The sequence below is a fragment of the Heloderma suspectum genome, chromosome 4 (genome assembly GCF_057233095.1).
Source record: "Heloderma suspectum isolate Gila_16-S chromosome 4, 16-S_ref, whole genome shotgun sequence".
NCBI classification, from domain to species: domain Eukaryota; kingdom Metazoa; phylum Chordata; class Lepidosauria; order Squamata; family Helodermatidae; genus Heloderma; species Heloderma suspectum.
The window spans coordinates 44,916,890-44,937,997 of NC_139461.1; positions in this window are offsets into that span (position 1 = coordinate 44,916,890).

The following is a 21,108-nucleotide window of genomic DNA, read 5'->3' on the forward strand; positions in this document are numbered from 1 at the left end:
GCATTCAGGATAGGGATGTCAGAGAATTCCACCACGGATCTCGGGGAGGCCGAATGCCAATGCATTCGGCCCCCCGAAATCGGTGGCGGAACGGTTTTCCCCCCCACCCCCCCGGGACGGGACTTACCTTGGATCTTCCTGTCGGCGGCGGCTCCGGCGGCAGCTGCGGCGGCGGTTCGGCGGCTGCAGCTGCGGCGGCCAGTCTTCTGACCGGCTGCCGCCGCCACCGTTTCCAGTTAAAAAACAAAAAACAAAAAACGTGATAGGCTACGTAAAGATTTATGTAGCTTATCATGGCTAGATTTTTAAAAAACACCATGATAGGCTACGTAAATGTTTACGTAGCCTATCATGGCTGATTTAAAAGAAAAACAAACAAATGCGCGAATGCAAATGGCGGCGCCCATGGGCGCCGCCGTTTGCGTTCCTTATTTTGGCACGTCTTAGTCTACGTAAACATTTACGTAGACTAAGACGGCGAAAATAAGGGGAACGCAAATAGTGTAGACGCTATGCTATTTGCGTTCCCCTTATTTTTGCCGTCTTGCTCTATGTAAATGTATACATAGACTAAGACGTGCCAAAATAAGGAATGCAAATGGCGGCACCCATGGGTGCTGCCATTTGCATACACGCATTTTTTTTCTTCTTTTAAATCAGCCATGATAGGCTATGTAAACATTTACGTAGCCTATCATGGTGTTTTTTAAAAATCTAGCCGTGATAGACTACGTAAATCTTTACGTAGCCTATCACGTTTTTTTGTTTTGTTTTGTTTTTAACTGGAAATGGCGGCGGCGGCAGCTGGTCGGAAGACCGGCCGCTGCAGCCGCCGCCGCCGCACCACCGCCGCCACCGCTGCCTCCAGGAAGATCTGCCCAAGGTATTTCCCCCCAGGGCAGGGGGGTGGCAGACCGTTCCACCACCGATTTCGGGGGGCCAAATGTGCTGGCATTTGGCCTCCCCAAGATCCGTGGCGGAATTCTCTGACATCCCTAATCAGCAAGCAAAACCAGAAAGTAGTAGTCGTTGTCAACTCTTCAGTTATGGGTCCCAATCTCCCATCTAGGGATGGAAGCACTCACTTGCGCCTACCTAGTGCGGGCACTTGCTGAGTTGCGGCTGCCACCCGCCCTCACCCGTTATGCCTCTAATGTTGTGGAGATGGCCCTGTACGGTCACCATTATGTGAAACATTAAATATAGGGAAATTATGGAGCTCCCATCTTGTGTAAAAAAGGTGGCTTGCCACGAGGAGTGTGGGGCTATGGGGCACTCCCGGACCATGGGGTGCTTGACAAGCATGCACATGAGTGTCCCACAGCTCAGCAAGTGGTGTCCAGAGGGCCAGGAGCGGGGAAGTCTGCCGGATTCCTGGACCCAGTCAGGCACTCGTGACATCCCTACTCCCATCCCATCCCTCCTGATGGTCTTTGTCCAACTCCCACTGTAGGAATAAAAGGTTAGGTAAAATATAAGTAGTGGACTTCAGTTTCCAGGGCTCTGTGGAACATGTACGCAGGAGTAGATGTAGACAGATGGACCTTAGCAACAGAGAACCAATGTGGATGTTTGGTGTTATTTTATTTTTTAAAACATCATTCATGCACTTTTTTAAAATTGCAAAGTATGCATTTTTCAATGCATATTTATATATTTTTTGTGCTAAGGACTGTGTTGCAATATTCGAAGAAGTGTGAAATCCAATGGATAGCTACATCCTGGTCTGCACGTTAGTCTGGAAGGTGTGGATCCAGTTGTCAGTTTGTATTTATGTATTTATTACATTGATATCCCACCTTTCTTCCATCCTGGAACTCTAGGTGGCTACATGAAGTTCCCAGGTGGCGTGGCTTCCCCTCCCAGCAATGACCAGACCCAGACCTGCTTAGCTTCACAAGGTGGCAGGTTCATGTGCTTTCAGACCATGCCTCTATCAGAATTTGAAAATATTGACATACTCAAGCATCTCTAGGAGCAATACAAGGATGCACCCATTCATTTCAGTGGAACTTGCAATGCAAGTCTTCATGAGGAGGACAGCGCCCTTTGTCTTTTGTCTTGTAAAATGGGGATATAGTATTTATTGATCTTTTTACCAAGTTGAACAAGATATTCTGTTGGGGCTGTTCACACAGCACGCTAGCGCACACTCAGGGTGCAATCCTATGGGGATAGTCCAGGAGGCAACTGACTATCCAATGCAGGGTGGGCAGAGCATGGAGGGGATTCTCTTCTGCACTCTAGCTGCCCTGCATTTGTGGTTAGATAGCCAATTTCGCCTGTCTAGCTGGAGCGGCTTGGACTGGTGCAGGGGAGGCCAGATGGCACATAGGAAGCATCATACCAGAGCTTCTGCTCTCCCATCCCTGCCCCCAGGAATGCCCCCCTTCCCCCTGCTCTGTGCTGCTCTTACAAACATGGAGCCAGGGATGAACCACATTTCCTATGAGGTGGCAGGGGAGCAGGCGGGGAGGTGGTTTTCTGGGAACCAACCTCAGAGCGCAGGAAACGAAAAATCCTATGGCTGCCTGTCTAGCCATTGTCTAGCAGCCATAAAATTGTGCTCTCAGTGGTTGAGTGTGGGTTGTTGTTGAACTGTGCATTGTTTGTTGAAGCATGGGTTAGCATGTTGTTTGAACTCAGGACATTTTCCTCAGGGTGGCTTATTAACCATCCTGAACAACCCAACAACAAACCATGGGTTTGCAAGGTGGCTTGTTCAAGAAAAATAAACCACACTGTATGGTTAACAAGCCATCCTGTGGTAAATGTCCTGGGTTCAGACAACATACTAACCCACAGTTCAACAAACAACCCACGTTTCAACAACCCACAGTCAGCCACTGAGTGTGGGTTAGCGTGTTGTGCAAACCCAGTCAGTGAGTCATAATGAGTTTCTTATTGAATGCTCACTTGTTTCTGTTTCAAAATGTTCAGTTGAGAACTTAATTTAGATGTTTTGTTTTCCCCGTAGCAGGTGGCCAATATTACCAAACTGATTTTAGCCAAACTAAGCATCTGAAGCTGTTATTCTTGGAAATCATATTGTAAGGCAAAAGGTTTATATCTCAGACTGCTTGACAAGAAGAAGAAACAAGAGAGAATAGCAAAAATAAAAACTCGGCCTACAAAGTCATACTATCATACAGGTTTTGGTTTATACCCTCAGTACTTTGTTTTTGATATACACTGAAATCCTATGAATGCTTATGTCCTATGAATAATGCAACATGGATTTTAAAACTGGTTAGTAATCCCCATATCTGGAAAACAACTGGGTTGGGCTTAGTGGGGATAATAAATATATATGACAAAATCGAATGATAAAGTTATTGTTTGGTATGGTTAGTTTTTTTTTCAGCACAATAATATTGCATTCACGTTTATTGTTTAGATGTATACTTTTAAACCACACAGATAAAAAACTTTATCATTAGATTTGGTCATATATATGTATTATCACCACTAAGACCAACCCAGCTGTTTTGCTGTTATATTGTTTAGGACTCTGGGACACTTCCTGTTTTGTTTGGTAATCCCCAATATCCTGCTGTAACTAAGCTGAAATTTGTGTAGCTGAAATAATGACATATCCTCCCACTGTTTACCTCCTGCCCCCATCTCCCTACTCTTCTTCTATTGTTGCCCCTGTGCAGTGGAGGCTGGTGGCTCCAATGACAATGGGGTGATGAATCATTCCAAGTTTCTTTCAGAACCAGTCAGAACTCTAAAGGAGCGATACAAGATGTGAATAATTACAACAATTCATCAAATTTTTGGCACAGTGAATTCAACTGTGCCCTGCACTGCTCAGCCTCCAGATCTCCCCTCTCACTCTTAACCCTTAGCCTATGAAAAATCCAGTGCAGGCCTTGGTTAGGAGCCCTTGCAGGGAACTGTGTATAACCGTGTGAACACCTAAGCTATCGACACTTGCATGGACCCTGAATTCCACTTGCATGGATGGATGGACCCTGCACTTGCATGGACCCTGGATTCCACTTGCATGGCCTGGCCCCTGAATTCAACAATTCAGTTCCCTTGCAGGGAACTGTATATAACCGTGTGAACACCTAAGCTATCGACACTTGCATGGACCCTGAATGTGAGGTTCAACAGACAGCACAACTGCCATGAGGTGGCAGCGGGGATGATTGTTACCTCCTATGTACCGTGTTGCACAGGAACTGCAGGGGAACAAATCATGCAGCTAGTACCCGACTCTTTTCAGGCATTCCATACAGACAGTCCTCAGAATCAGAAGATGCTTCTGCTTTGAGGAGCAAAAGTAACTTCTGACTAACTGTACTGTTTGTGAATAGATACAAAACCACACAAGTGCCTGAGCCCAAACTCTTCCTCCTTCAGTAGTCCATATGCTCATTTTATCACCTGGTGACTCTGTTGTCAGGTAAGTACTGTCAAAGGCTAGTGGGGGCTTTGCTTTGCCAGGATATGCTGCCACGGAGCTGCCTTTGCCTTCCACATGGTCTCCAGTGGTGCATGTGTGTCTCCGTGTTTGTGTGATTATTGCCCATCTGCTGCCCTCTGCGACATGTATAGGAAGACAGCATATGGGCCCAACAGGAAGCACACAGAACACAGAGAGGTAGGGAAGAAGACTTGAATATTCCTCTTGCCACCACATGCCTGGCTGCTATTAAGCAGTTTTAATTATAACTAGGACATCTTCCCCTTTCCAAACACAAAAGAAATGTGGCATTAAAGAGAAAGGAGGGAGAAGCAGGAGGGCAGACTGATTTTGACCCTGCAAGTAGGGGTGAACGAAAGTCGCTTACCTTTTCTCGCAGCTTTTTCGCAGTGGGGGGGAGCGCTTCGCTGCTCCCCCCACGAAGTTCAGGCCGGGGGGGGGAGGCTTCCCGCCTCGCCCGGCCGAAATTCAGGCCGGGGGGGGAGGCTTCCCGCCTCGCCCGGCCGAAATTCAGGCCGGGGAGGAGGCTTCCCGCCTCGCCCGGCCGCGAACACGAAAGTAAAAAAAAAAAAAAAAACAACGTCCCCTGATAGGCTACGTGACGATTCACATAGCCTATCACGGCTAGATCTGGAAAGTCAGCCGTGATAGGCTACGTGAATCGTCACGTAGCCTATCACGGGTGACTTTAAAAAAAAAAAAAAAAGCGCGTACGCGAATGGCGGTCCCCATAGGGAGCTGCCATTCGCGTTCCTTATTTAGTTGCTGTAGTCTACGTCAATGTTTACGTAGACTACGGCGAAAATAAGGGCAACGCAAATAGCGTTGCCCTTATTTTCGCCGTAGTCTATGTAAACATTGATGTAGACTACAGCAACTAAATAAGGAACGCGAATGGCGGCTCCCTATGGGCGCCGCCATTCGCGTACGCGCTTTTTTTTTTTTTTTAAAGTCACCCGTGATAGGCTACGTGACGATTCACGTAGCCTATCATGGCTGACTTTGCAAATCTTGCCGTGATAGGCTACGTGAATCGTCACGTAGCCTATCAGGGGACGTGTTTTTTTTTTTCTTTCATTGCAATGGCGGGGGCGGCAGCCGGTCGAAAGACCGGCTGCCGCTCCCGCCCCGCTTGAACACCGGACGAACCGCCAGCCGGACCCGCCGCCGGGAGGGACATTCAGGGAAGGTAATTCCCGTCCCGGGGAGGGGCGGGGGGCGGGGGGGTGGAGGATTTCTCCCCGAAACTTGTTCGGGGGGCCGAACACGTTGGCGCTCGGCCCCCCGAAGTTTCGGGGAGAAATTCTCCGCCATCCCTACCTGCAAGTCAAACAACAGGCAAGTCCAGTTTGTCTTCCACAGGTTCAAATAGGAAACTAACTTTTAGTTTTAGAAGCAATAATAAAGCCATTCCATGACAAAGGCAAAGTCCCAAAGCGTTCTGTGACATAACATCACTGCTTAAGGTGCCTGGGTTTTGATCTCACTAGATGTTTTCCCAAGTACAACTCCTTTATTCCTCATCTCTACCCCTGAATGAAATAGCAGCCAGTCACTTAAATGATGGATAATAAAGGGCTATGCATAACAAGGTAATGGACTGCGAGCACATGACAGAGTCTCCTTGTTGATGCTAAGCAGGTCTGGGTCTAGTTAGTGCCTCAATCTGTGGCTGGCTGGAAACCCCCTGGATGTAGGGATGTACAAAAGGTACTTACCTTTCAGGGATTATGCTGATGGTGTGGGGGGAGGCATTCCGTCCCTCCCCCCGGAATCCTCACTGGGGGGGGAGGCGCTCGGTTCCTCCCCCCCCGGAATCCTGGCCAGCCGATTCTGCGGAGCTGCTGGCTGGCTCTGCCAGCAGCCAGACATGCGGCCGCTGGCTAGCAGGGATGCAAATGGCGGCAGCTGTAGCCGCTGCCGTTTGCGTCCTTGCAGTCAGCTGTGATAGGCTACGTAAATCTTTACGTAGCCTATCACGGCTGATTAAAAAAAAACAAAAAACCCCGCATGTACGCAAATGGCGACGGCCATGGCCACCGCCATTTGCGTCCCTTATTTTGGCACGTCTTAGTCTGCGTAAACATTTATGTAGACTAAGACGGCGAAAATAAGGGGAACGCAAATAGCGTAGACGCTACACTATTTGTGTTCCCCTTATTTTCTCTGTCTTAGTCTACGTAAATGTTTACGTAGACTAAGATATGCCAAAATAAGGGACGCAAATGGCGGCGGCCATGGCCGCCACCATTTGCGTACGTGCGTTGTTTTTTTTTAAATCAGCCATGATAGGCTACGTAAAGATTTACGTAGCCTATCACTTTTTTTTTTTTTTAAACCTGGAAATGGCGGCGGCGGCAGCTGGTCGGAAGACTGGCTGCCGCTGCCACACTGCCGCCAGAGCCGCCGCCAGAGCCGCCGCCAGAGCCGCCGCCGCTGCCAGGAAGATCTGCCCCAGGTAAGTCCCATCCCGGGGGGGAGGCAGGGGGGTGGCGGGCCGTTCCGCCACCGATTTCAGGGGGCCGAATGCACTGGCATTCGGCCTCCCCGAGATCCGTGGCGGAACTTTCATACATCCCTACCTGGATGCCACTTTGAGTCCTGTCCTAGAAGACAGAGCATAAATTTAGCAAATGAACAACATCAAAGGAGCTTATAATCCTGTGAGCTAGGCTGAGAAACAGTAACTGGACCAAAGTCACCCAGTGAACTTTATGGCCAAGTGGAGAGCAGAACCTGGATCAGGAGATGTACGGATTGTGTAAAATCCATTCTGTCTGTGTTTTGGGGATTGTCAGGTGCCGTTCGTTCTGGCATCCACTCATTGATGGAATTGGATTTACCCAATTTCCTGAATTTGCACAAATTCACACTTGAGAAAATGTACAAATCCTACCCCCAAATGTGCAAATCCCCTCCCCATGTGCATTTTCATGCTTTAGCTTATGGGGAAAATGTACAGTTTTGTCCAGTTTTTTTTTTTTAAATTTTACATATTTTTCTATGACTAAATTCTAGAAAGTTTTTTTTTTAAAAAAACAATGGACCGCAAGTCCCTTGTGACTTGGGAAAAGCCAGTCCATTGTGGAATGGACTGGATTCGTAGAACTCATTTGATTCCATTGCAGATTTCCCCAACATCCCTACTCCCAAGTCCCAGTACAACACTCTTAACAACTATACCACACTGGCTCTGTATCACATCAAAAGTTCAAGTCCAGTTTCTTGATTCCAGCAGTGGCCAGCCACAGGCCTCCAGGAAACCCACAAGTAAGTCACGAAGGCAAGAGCCCTCATTCACAGTTGCTCTCTAGCAACTGCTGTTCTGTCATATTTTGTCTGAACATGGAGGTTCCATATAGCCATCATGGCTAGTAGCCAGAGATATACCTGAACTTCTCCATGAATTTGCCACATCTCCTTTTACAGGCATCTAAACCAGTGGCAATCAAAATCACCCCATCTTGTGATACTGGAGTCCATCAATTAATTATGCATTGTTGTGAAGTAGTCCTTCCTTTTGTTTCATTCAATTGTCAGTGAATTTCACTTGGTGACTAGTATTGTGGGAGAGGGAGAAGAAATCCACTTTGCCCACCACTGTGCCTACTTTTAATACATTATTGAAACACTATTGGAGTGCCTTTGCTCTGGTGATTTCAGTTTCCAAAGGATAGTTGGATTGATTAAATTTTTATACCACCCAAAAACCTTATTTGTTTGTTTGTTTGTTTATTTATTATTTTTCTATGTCATCCAATAGCCAGAGCTCTCTGGACAGTTTTAAAAAGATTAAAACCTTAAAAATACAATATGAAACAAAACATAAAAACCATTTACACAGAAAAACAACTTCAAACAATCACCAAGAGAAAAATCCCAGGACCAGTTAAAATCTTATCATATAGATTATCTGAGAGTTAAGGAAAGTCTGGCACTGAAAGGATGGCAGTCTTGGGGACAGGCAGATCTCACTGAGGAGAGCATTCCATTGTTGGAGGTATTATTTTACCCCTTCTCGACTGCGATCCAAACTGCGGAACAGTAAAATCAAGTATATACATAGTATATCTGCATTTTTATCTGTACATCTTATCATTTGGCATTATTTGCTGGCAAATCTAGCTTTAGCTTTTAGGAGTGAACCATATATGTATTAAGGAATAGCACTTTATGATAAGCACTTCTGCAATACACTATTTCAGTTTCTTCTAAATCATAATCCTGTTTCTATTATAATATTTTCCCAGCAATCGTGAAGCTCTCGCTGATCTGTCTCTTAAATTTGCCATTTCCAAAATTCTTTCTGTCTTTGTGGAGAAACGTTTATTGGCATTCTATATACTTAACAAAGGCAAGGAGAAAATGATTTTCAGCCAGTCATAGTTTTCTGCTGGGCCACTTTACAAATCTATATCGCTTTCATTTGCAGTTGTCAATGTCATGCCGTTTAGACCAGATGAGAATTGGATATTTAAACGTTGAAATCCACTGATGTTAGACACTGATTAAACGAATGCTTCAAATGCTCCTACTGCCTCGAACAATATAATGTATGTTGTGACTTCATCCTCATGTTCCCCCTTGCCTAAAAGGATTTAACAAAGATCTTTAATGGAGGATAGGTAAAGACTATTGCTCTGCATGGTAGACTAAAGGGGGCCGTAGCTCAGTGGTAGAGCACACGTTTTGCATGCAGAAAGTCACAAGTTCACTCTCTGGCATCCCCAGGTAAGGCTAGGAAAGACAAGACAAGAGGGAGACAAGAGGAGGCTGCGGGATGTTGACCTGGTGTTGAATGGGGTACGGCTACCCTTGAAAGACCAGGTCCATAGCCTGGGGGTCATTTTGGACTCCCAGCTGTCCATGGAGGCTCAGGTGTCAGCTGTGAGCCAGACAGCACTGTATCAACTCCATCTGATACGGCGGCTGCGCCCCTACCTTCCCGACCATCTGCTCCCATCGGTAGTACATGCCCTGGTCTCCTCTCGTTTAGACTACTGTAATGCGCTGTATGTGGGGTTACCCTTGAAGACGGTTCGGAAGCTGCAGCTGGTACAGAACATGGCGGCTTGCCTGATTAAAGGCAGCCGCCGGCGAGATCACATCACTCCAGTGCTGAAGGAGTTGCACTGGTTACCAGTTGTTTTCCGGGCCAAATTCAAGGTGTTGGTTTTGACCTTTAAAACCCTATATGGTTCCGGCCCAGCCTATCTTAAGGAGCACCTCCAGCAACACCAGACAGGCCGCTTAACAAGATCAGCCTCGGATGGCCTTCTCTCTGTCCCATCAGCCAGGACAGCTAGACTGGTGGGGACGAGGGAGAGGGCCTTCTCTGTGGTGGCCCCCACTCTGTGGAACTCCCTCCCTAGGGAACTCCGTCATGCCCCCTCTTTAATGAGCTTCCGTCGTGCATTAAAAACGTGGTTGTTCAGGCAGGCATTTGGGGTGGGTTAGGGTATTTAAAAAAAAATTATGGTAAAATTTTATTGTTTTAAATTGTTTTATGGTGGGTTGTACATCGCCCAGAGTGGCTGGGTGACCAGTCAGATGGGCGATTAATAAATTTAATAAATAAATAAATAAATAAATAAATAAATAAAGGAAAGAATCCTGCCTGAGACCCTGGAGAGCCATTGCTGCCAGTCAGTGTCAACAATACTGGATTCGAAGGACGAACGTTGTCTGACTCAGCATAAGACTTCCTATGTTCCTATGTTTTACTTGCAACATCAGTGGGGCTATTTTGGATTGTACATTTCAGAAGAACTCTTTGATTTCTGAATTGGTGTTGAATTGCAGGCCTTGGGCTCTCTAAGCTCTCTCTCTCTCTCTCTCTCCCTCTCCCTCTCCCTCTCTCTCTCTCTCCAGAATGAGAGTTGATTTGCCCCCTTTCAGTCTTGATGTTGCCTTCTTCAAATGTTAATCTCTATACAGGACAGAGTCAATGTTATTCAGAAAACTAAACATAATATGGGAAACCTGTGTTCAGATCAGACATGTATGTTTACAAGAGAAATCACAGAAGGGGGTGGTAGGGTGGGTCAGGGCAGTGTTGCTTTCCCATATACCGTTTCCTCATCACCCCCACCACAAAAGCTGCTATTGCTGGGAAACAAAGACAGGTACCCGAGCACAGGTTAAGTACAACTTCCCCCAGTGTTGTTTGGCATGGCTCCTCCCTCCCATGTTTTTAAATAAAAGGCAGTAGATCTGCTCTTGGATCTTCTCCACTCCTCTCTGGTGCTTTGCATGCTGCATGGCAGCACACCAGGCCAGAAAGCTGAAAGACGTCCTTGGGAAACGTCATTTCCCCAAGAACTATTGACGGTGCACCAGAGGATGGGGAGACCTCCCTCACTCCCTTTTCTCTCCTGTGGCTTGCTAACCTCAGAGCTAGCAATGGACTGCTAGACAGAGTGGTTGGGGGATTGGTGGGGTAAGAGAAGGGAGCTCAAGTGGAGGACATGTTTGAGTTGGCTTGGAAGTGAGCTGAGCTAGTTTGCAATTTGAGGGGGAAGTAGCTCCACTTGTTTCCAAGCCAAGCCAACACAATTCGGGTAGGCTCACCCATCACTAGCTGTTGCTGCTGGGTTCCCCACCCCCATTAATTATTTAGTTAATATTTTAATTTATTTTATTGCCTTTTTATTTTATATTGCTGGAAAGGTAGGGCATGCCTGTTTTGCATAGATCAAACAAGCTCCATTAAAAATATTATTGGTGGTTCTGTGTGTCTAAGAGAATGGAATATATAAGGAGGATCTGGAGATGATTATTCTCCTCTAGAATCCTTTTCCAGATGTTACAGTCTTGGCATGTTGCCTTCGTTAAGTGTCAAGCCTGGTTTGGGTTTTCTTTTCTTTCTTTTTAACTTTGCCCCGGTGGTCTCAAAGAGTTACTGGAATACTTGTTGGACATGTTTTGTATCAGTGTGTACACCAATAGTGACATTGAGAAGAAACAGGTAGAGGAATGGAAGAGGGGATCTGGATTCTGTCTTGTTTAATTCTGATAGCAGTCTCCCTGTCTGCCTAAGCAGCCCTAGAGCTTTCTTTAAGTCCTTCTTTGGCTCCTTTCTGCACTTTTTGCCTTCATACAGTGTAATCTCTCCCTCCATCCCACACCCGTTCACTTCTTGCTCCCCAAGGGAGGGTTGTCAAAACTCCTTATCTGTTGATGAATGAAAGGAATTTGAGTCTGCACTGCCTGGAACTGGTTAATGCTATTCTGGACAACGCTTGGTCAAGCAAACCAGAAATATATATGTATGTATGTGTGTGTGTGTGTGTCACACACCACATACTCTTTGATAAAAGTTGTGTGGCCATCACAGTTATGAACTGTCCGAAAGAAAGAAAGAAAGAAAGAAAGAAAGAAAGAAAGAAAGGTCTAAGCACATTAGGGTTGCCATATTCCAGTTGCCCAAATCCAGGCAACCTAATGTGCACATTATGCAAGTTGTTAATTATGCAAAACAAGCAAATTAGCTGTTGCATTGTCCTGTTGATTTGTGCCAGCTCCTCGCAACTACCAACAAAACTTAGGGATGGAACAAAAAAAGCATATTTTTATCTGATGATCATGATGGCTGGGGGATTATGGGAGTGGTAGTCCAACACCTGGAGGACATCAGGTTAGGGAAGGCTGATCTAGGGCTTTGTAGGTAATAACTAGCATCAGCAACGTTCAGGAAATGTGAAAGCTAAGTTCACATTTGCACATCACTTCAGAAGGTGCAGATCAGTTCAGTTCTTATTGGAATTTGCACAGACTGAATTCCTCATGCATTCCTATATAAGCCTAGGAAAAGGAAAAGGGAGACTATCAGGCATCATTGAAAAAAATAACACAGCATTGTTTCAGCTCTGTCTCAGGAACAGATCAATGACGTGTTAGTCAAGTCCAGGAATCCTTTCAAGAGCATTCTGCAAACAGCAACCAATTAAACATGCATAGATTAGAATGACATTATTTATTCCAGACCATCCAAGGAATGGTTTCGTATTTAGGTCATGTGCTTTTGCTTTTGTGTGTTTACCAAATTCAGATTAATTATCCAGATTAATTCTTTGGGTAGTATTCACTTAGATGGTTTCCTGCTCCACTGTGCTCTTGCACAGCTCTTATTCATTTAAATGATGTCAGCACATAAATTGCCACTGGATTGTGCACCATTCTTTCTCAGCTCAATATAATCTGAAATACCATTAATGAGTGTCCAAAGTCATTTTGCTCCTAAGGTCTTGTACTTCTTCCGAGTCTCCTTACATCAGGGGTGTGCAACATGTGGCCCTCTGGGTGCTTTGGCCTGCAACTCCCATCAGCCCTAGCCAGCATAGCAGTGATGAGGGATCATGGGAGTTGTAGGCCAAAACTACTGGAGGGCTACAAGTTGCCTACTCCTGCTTTATACAAAAAAGAAGTAGTAGTACTTAATAGTGAGGCCATGCACAAATTTCTATTTAGGGGCGGGTGGCTAGAGGATAACCAGATTGCATAGAAAAATGAAAGGGGATTTGTCCTTCAAAATAGTAATGCATTCCCCTTTGTTATGCTTTCTTGATGCACACTGCCATGAAAATGGGCTCTCCATTGTTCCCGCCAAATTTCTTCCTTGAAATAAAAATCTCATTCAGCAGATATGATGAATGCACATATTTTAAAAGAAATCTGCTCAGAATACCTGGTCTTTTTATCCTGGCAAAAGTCTGTGAGAAGATTGTCCACCCAGGCAGTGATCCTCCCCAAAGAAATCTTCATTTTCTTTAGCTTAATGAGCTCATATGGCAAATAGGATGTCCATGGGCAGCCAGTTGGGAATCTACATGGTTACAGATGCTCAGTTCATTCATTTTGCTTTAAAAGTGTATTATCCTTTTTCTACGAGAAAATTGTGCTTATTCCCAAAATAATGGGCATAAGTGTTTACCATCAGGGCAGCAGAAGCAAACACTATTTTATTTGTGTCATCACGATGCTGGGATTTAAGTGAGGTCAACATGCATAACTGCACATGTGCAGAGTATTTTTCTTTTTTAAAAAAACAGGGTTGGCAAACAGTTTTCTGTTGTTCGTTTGTTTGTTTTCTGCTCCGACGTATGAAGAGTGTAGAAGCCATTGTAAAGCCTAGAATGGTGGTGTATGGGGGGTGAAGAGAATTGTCCGTGACATGTTTCACAGCAGAGGTAATACACAGGACTATCTAAGGATCTCTCCCTGAACCCCACCCCAATAAAACCATTGAGTCCACTGAGCTGAATGAGGAAGCTCTATGTGTGCATCATACGCAGATCACTGACCTGGGGGATTTTGGTTCAGTGGGAGCCAATTCCCCCCAGCGGCTGAGCTTTTCTAGCCTCCCTGCTTCCCTACATTTGATTTGGTCTCACTGTGCTATCTCAAACTGGTATTCTGATAGCCTCTGTTGAAAACGATGGACAGGATTGATGTCAGCTTCCAGTGCCATGACAGAACCCTTTTTTACCTTGCAGTACACATCTCACAACAACAAAAATTAACACCATGCCCACTTTGTTCTTGCAAAGAATACACGGCAAGAAGGCTGAGGCAAGCCTAGTGACAAGAACTGTGTATCTGGGGAATTGCACCCTATAGGGCATCTAGCTCATGCAGCATTCATCTCTAATCAATTATGGCACAAAAAAGCATAAAGGTCATTCTTTCCCTTATATTGTTTTTATTTCCCTCTAAATATCAATGCCATATCAACTGTTAATCTGCAAACCCTCATTTAATGTCAGCTTCCTCACAGTTATGAAAATTCAGGTAATGTCTTCCTGCTACTAATTGTATTTGAGAAAGTGTTATTAATTTCATATATCAAGTTCGCAATGGCCATCTGTTCCCTCCGAACTGCTGCGTCTCCCTCCATCTGCCCTGTTTTTCTTCTGCTAATCGGGTGGCAAGGGCTCAGATGATGGGGAAGTTTCACTCTGACTTCTGATTTGTCACTCATTGTCGAGCCAGCTGTGCATTTTTAACACAGGGTTTTTTTAGGATGGGTGGGTGGTATAGAATTTCAGTTTTATTGTCCAATAATTATTTTAAAAACAAACAAACAAACAAGGAAAACTTTTGGTTTATTTTGAAAAAATCAATACATAAAAGCTGCCAGATTATTTTTTTTTTTTCCAACACAGTGAAATATTCTTTGCAGACACTAATTTAGTTGCAATGCATTGGAGGGCTCCCAAAAACAGATTAAGTTGCATGTACAGAAAGTTTTAAAGGCGTCTAGAATGTGGAGGAAGAGGGGCAAAGCTGTGAAATCTTTCAACAGGAGGACAACAATGTAATAGTTATCTCAGGATCAGTATATATAGGCTTGCTGCAGTTTTGAACCACAGTAACTGCAGCGAGTTGAAGATGTATGAATATGGAGAAACAGGGGTAATGTAAATGGACAATGAATGGCTTCCTTACCAGGCTGTGCACAGTGGGTCTCCAGGTCCTACCTTTGTATATCATATGTTGGTAAGAAAGAGATTCAGGTTAATAAAGGCATATCCAATGGATGGAGAAGGCATAGATCATTGGTTCAAATAAGGGCTGTGCATTGCTTCTGTGCTGAATCCGAATACTGAAATGAATTGGGGCATTTTGGGGGTGCCTTGGTAAGATCCAAAGAGGATCAGAACAGCACCAAGGTGCTCTGAAGAGAAGCAGGTCACCACCGAAGCGCCTCAATCTGCCTTGGAGATTCGGAGTTATTCTGATGCCTTCTGAAGCCCAGACAGCCTGTCTCTAAAATGTATCAACTTGTGAAAGAGCTAAGGATGGATGAAAGTCCCTTTCCTGGTCCCGCAGCTTGCTTCGCGGTGGGGGGGAGGCGCTTCGGTTCTCCCCCTGAAGTTCAGGCCGGGGGGGAGGCGCCCCATCCCTCGCCGCCGAAATTCAGGCCGGGGAGAAGCGCCCCGTCTCCCCGGCCATGAAATAAAAAAGTAAATGTAAAAACACACACACACACGTGATAGGCTACGTAATGATTTACATAGCCTATCACGTCTAGATTTCCAAAGTCTGCTGTGATAGGCTATGTAAATCGTTACGTAGCCTATCATGGATGACTTTGGGGAAAAAAAAGCGCGTACGCAAATGGCGGCGCCCATGGGCGCTGCCATTTGCAGACACGCTTTTTTTTTTCCAAAGTCACCTGTGATAGGCTATGTAATGATTTACGTAGCCTATCACGGCTGACTTTGGAAATCTAGCCATGATAGGCTACGTAAATTGTCACGTAGCCTATCACGGGGTTTTTGGTTTTTTTTTTATTTTTTGTTTCGTGGCCGGGGAGATGGGGCGCTTCTCCTCGGCCTGAATTTCGGCTGGGCGAGGCGGGAAGCCTCCCCCCCTTCGTCTGAACTTCGGGGGGAAAAGCGAAGCGCCTCCCCCCCACTGCGAAGCCAAGCTGCGAAAAGGTAAGTGACTTTCGTACATCCCTAAAAAACCCCGACAACAATGCGTACGCAAATGGTGGCGGCTATGGAGGCCGCCATTTGCGTTCCCTATTTTTCGCCGTTTTATCCTACGTAAATATTTACGTAGGCTATTACAGCGAAAAAAAAGGGGAACACAAATATCATAGTGGGCACTATTTGCATTCCCCTTTTTTCCCACCATAATAGCCTACGTAAATATTTATGTAAGATAAAATGGCAAAAAATAGGGAACGCAAATGGAGGTCGCCGTAGCAGCCGCCATTTGCGTATGTGTTGTTGTTTTTTTGCTTTCTGTGATAGGCTACGTAAACACTTACGTAGCCTATCATGGCAGCCTGGCTGGACGCAAATGGCGGCCGCTACAGCGGCCGCCATTTGCATCCGCAGCAGCCCGTCTGCGGCCAGAAATCCAGCTGCGGACAGCCCTGTCCGGCTGCTCCACGGAGCTGCCATGGAGCGGAGCCAGCCAGGCAAGGATTCCAGGGGGGAGGACCAGATCGCCTCCCCCCCGTTGAGGATTCCAGGGGGAGGGATGGAGCACCTCCCCCCCCCTGTGAATCACATCCGCAAAAAGGTAAGTGACTTTCTTACATCCCTATTTGAGAGTTTTTGTTGAAAAAAGCACACAGCCTGCCTGCCATCCTGTTTTCTCAGGTAATTTTGTGTATTCCATTCAGCCAAAGAGAGCCTGAGGTCATCCACTGTGATGCTGAAAAAGAAAGGTTATTTGCACTTCAAAGAAACCTACAGCAGAGATTAGGTAGTGATCTCCTCCTAATCACTGCTTAAACACCTAACTTCTCTGATTATCCCTTTATGATTTTTGGTTTGAGTTTCTGAGAACAGCACATTTTATCTGTTCCTAGCACAAAAACTACTAGGACAATCTATCTGAACTTTGGCAGGTGGAATCCCCTCAATGAGCACTGACAGGTCCCCACATTTTATGTATTTATCAAGAAAACTGAAAAGTTATGGCTGTTTCTATTTTGCAATGCAAATCCATGGGAAAAGTCAAATCTGAATGATTCGCATGTCCGAATCTCACTTTGAATCTGAAGCGAAGCGGGTTGGGTCTGAATTGGTCCGAAGAGAAGTGGGGCTGCTACAGAAGGTCTGAAGCAGAATCCGAAGCAAAGTGTGTGGGGGGGTCCATGCACAGCCCTAGTTCAAATCAGAGGTGGCTGAGTGAGCACTAGGGATAGGTGACAAATTTGTTAGGTCGCATTACTATGGAAGAACACTCTATTTGCACATCCCAAGACTAAACATGGAAGGGAACACATTTCTGTGATAAAATCTAGGGGTGTACAAAACCCCACTCACCTGCATCTGTGGGGGGTCCACCAGGGGGGAGGCAATCCATTTCTCCCCCTGGAATCCTTTCTGACCGGCGCAGCTCCGTGACGACTCTGCAGAGCCTCCGGCTGGGCCCTTCCGCAGTTGGACCTCCATCTGCTGCCAGGCTGCTGTGGTCGCAACTGGCATCCTGCGTAGGGGATGCCATTTGCGTCCTCTCTGTAGCCGTGATAGGCTACATACATACTGATGTAGCCTATCACAGCTAAAGCGGGGATGCAAATGGCTTAGCGGCTGCCATTTGCATCCCTGCTCTTTCCCGTAATAGGCTACATAAGTATTTACATAGCCTGTCACAGCTAAAGGAGGGATGCAAATGGTATCCCCTACGCAGGAAGCCATTCACGGCCGCACACAGGAGCAGGAGACTGCAGCAGCTGGATCCAGACCCACAGGAGGCAGGTAGGAGCTGGTCTGCGGGGACTTCACAGGGTGGCAGGGGGAGCAGTCCATTCCGCCACAGACTCTGGGGGGCCAGATTCGAAAGAATCCAGCCTCACTGGAGTCTGTGGCAGAATTCTCCACCATCCCTAATAAAATCTGTAATTTCCAAGGCTTCAGTGAGTTTCAGGGGGAAACAATGCATACAATTTTTGTTATACATGTGTAATGTGCACACAAAGAATGGCTACCTTTGAAAAAGGCACACAGAACATTGCTTCTCAATGGAAAAATGTGTATTAAAATGTGTACAATTAAGAAATGTGTACATTCTGAAAAATGTGCATGGAAACACAAACAAATGTTGATGGGTGGGGTGGGGTGGGGTGAGGGTGAGGGTGAGGGCTCACAATTTGATGCGGCCCCAAGTCAGAACAAACTTGGTGGGGGAAGAGCAAGAACCACGATGACATCCAGCTTGACAGATTTGCTAGTGAGCACAACTGGTCCCCACAGGTCTCCTTCTACCAAACTGACCTCAAATGGATCCTCCTGTTGGTCATATGGCAGCCTAGGGGAACTGCAGGATTCGTACGTTCATAGCAGAAAGGTGTGCAAAACTAGGGATGTACGAAAGTCACTTACCTTTTCGTGGATGTGATTCGTGGTGGGGGGGAAGCACTCCGTCTCTCCCCCCAGAATCCTCGACGGGGGGGTGAGGCGATCCGGTCCTCTCCCTCAGAATCCTGCCCGGCCGGCTCCGCTCCACGGCGGCTCAGCGGAGCAGCCGGCCAGGGCCATCCACAGCTGGAGTTCTGGCCATGGACGGGCTGCTGCATACACAAATGGTGGCTGCTGTAGCAGCCACCATTTGTGTCCAGCCAGGCTGCTGTGATAGGCTATGTGAATATTTACGTAGCCTATCACGGCAAACAGCAGACGCAAATGGCGGCCGTGGCAGCTGGTCAAAAGACCAGCCGCCGGAGCCGCCGCCGGAGCCGCCACCGGCGGAACATCTGCCCAGGTAAGCTTCGTCCCGGGGGGGAATCTGTGGGGGGCAGGGGGTGGGAGCCTGTTCTGCCATGGGTTTCGGGGGGCCGAATGCCAGTGCATTCAGCCTTACTGAAATCCGTGTCAGAATTCTCCGCCATCCCTATGCAAAACTCTGCATGATATAGTGAGTACATCTTTCTCTTGGTGCTTCTTCTCACAATTTATCCTATGCACTATAGGGTGCTTTGGGTATTACAAAATAGTGTAAGATCCACTAAAATACAAAATGTGGATACTCCATGGTTATCACATACAATGTGAGAGTGAAACTGGCTTTTTGATTATGTAAATCAGAAGTGGGGCAGGTGGGGCCATCCAGATGTTGTTGAACTGCAACTCCCATCAGTCCTGGTCATGGTGAGGGGTGATGAGAATTGCAGTCTGGAGAGCCATATGGTCCCCATCCCTGGTTTAAATGATGGATGGGCATATCACTGAGAAATATAATTGGATCTGGGTGGCTGTGGCATATGCATACTGTATACACTGGGCTTTTACTAGGGATGCCAGCCTAGCTCCCTGGCATCCCTCGTAAAATCAGAAAATAATGTTCTAAATAATGGAAATTAATGTCCATGGATTAGAAATTGGAAACTAATTCAACTGGAAATTAATTTCAGGAGCCCTCCTCCAGGCACCCCACAAAATGAAGTCAGATGGAGGACTGCTGTGGTGGTACCTTGTTTGTAGGGATGTACAACAACCCCCTCCCCACACACACATACTGTCTGGTCTTGGGGGGTCCACTGCAGGGCAATTCAGGCCACTTGGGGCCCCACGGAGTCCTCCAGAGCCCTCCCGCTTCTGCTGGAGCGGACAGAGCAGCTGTCCAGCTTTCTAAAAAATGCAATACACACTAGTGGCAGCTGCCAATAGCCTATCATGGGAATTTACAGCCATAAATGGCATATTTCATGCCATTTGCTATGGTAATGCACTGACTTTGACTAAATTGCAGCTGTTTACGGCTGTATTTAGGTCAAAGCAAGTGCTTTATGGCTGCAAATGGCATACAATACACCATTTACGGCTGTCACTTTCCTGCAAAAAGCTAATGGCTGCTGCCATTAGCGTATCACATTTTTTCAGAGACTGGAGAGCCACCCCATGGGAACTCCTCCAGACCCAGAGGTAAGTGCAGCCAGTCCGCTGAGGACTCTGGAGGTCAGATTCTTTAGAATCTGGCCTCATTTAAGTCCATGGTAGATTTCCCCAGCATCCCTACCTGTTTGTGGAATGCTCTCCCCAGAGAGGCTCACTTGGCATCTACGTTAGGGTCTTTCCGGCATCTTTTTATTGTCCCAGGCATTTTAAGAACTGTTTTTAGTGCTTTTAGTACTCTATTCTGCTGCTGGGTTTAATTCGCTTTTATGATGTTGTAATAGTTTTATTCTTTGCTGCTGGTTTTATTTTTTGTTTTAATCTTTGTCCTGTATGTTTTCAATGTATTGTGCATCACCCAGAGAACTTTGGTTACTGGTAGGGATGTACAAAAGTCACTTGCCTTTCCGTGGATTATGTTGATGGTGGGGGGGAGGTGTTCCGTCCCTCCCCCTGGAATTCTGGCCAGCCGGCTCTGCTCTGCAGGGATTCTGTGGAGCCACTGGCTGGCTCCGCCAGCAGCCGGACATCCAGCCACTGGCTAGCAGGGACGCAAATGGCGGCGGCTGTAGCCGCCGCCGTTTGCACCCCTGCAGTTAGCCGTGATAGGCTACGTAAATGTTTATGTAGCCTATCACATCTGACTTAAAAAAAAAAAACCAACGCGCGTACGCAAATGGCGGAGGCCATGGCCGCCGCCATTTGCATACGTGTGTTGTTGTTGGTTTTTTTTTAAGTCAGACGTGATAGGCTACGTCAACATTTATGTAGCCTATCACATCTTTTTTTTTTTTTAACTGGAAATGGCGGCGGCGGCAGCCGGTCAGAAGACCGGCCACCGCAGCCACCGCCACCGCCGTCGAACCGCCGCTGGAACCGCCGCCGGAGCCGCCACCGCTAGGAAGGTCCACCCCAGGTAAGTCTCGTCCGGGGGTGGGGGGTGGGGGGGGCAGGCTGTTCTGCCACCAATTTCGGGGGGCTGAATGTACTGTCATTCGGCCTCCCTGAGATCTGTGGCAGAATTCTCTGACATCCCTAGTTACTGGACATTTTAAAAGTACAGTAAATAAATGCATGGAGAGGTGAGCTTTGCGAAGCCCAAAATTATTCTTCAGCACATTATAAATCCAGAATAGAAAAGAATTCTTGGCTTTTCCCCACCCATCTCCCTGCCAGCCCTCATGGGACTCTCCCACCAGTTCACCCCCAATCCCTCTTCCCTTTATTTACCTTGCCAGCAGTGGGAGCACGCTTAGAGGCATGTAAGAAGAGGATCAGAGGGAGGTTTTTGTCCTTTCCTTCCCGCACACATGTACA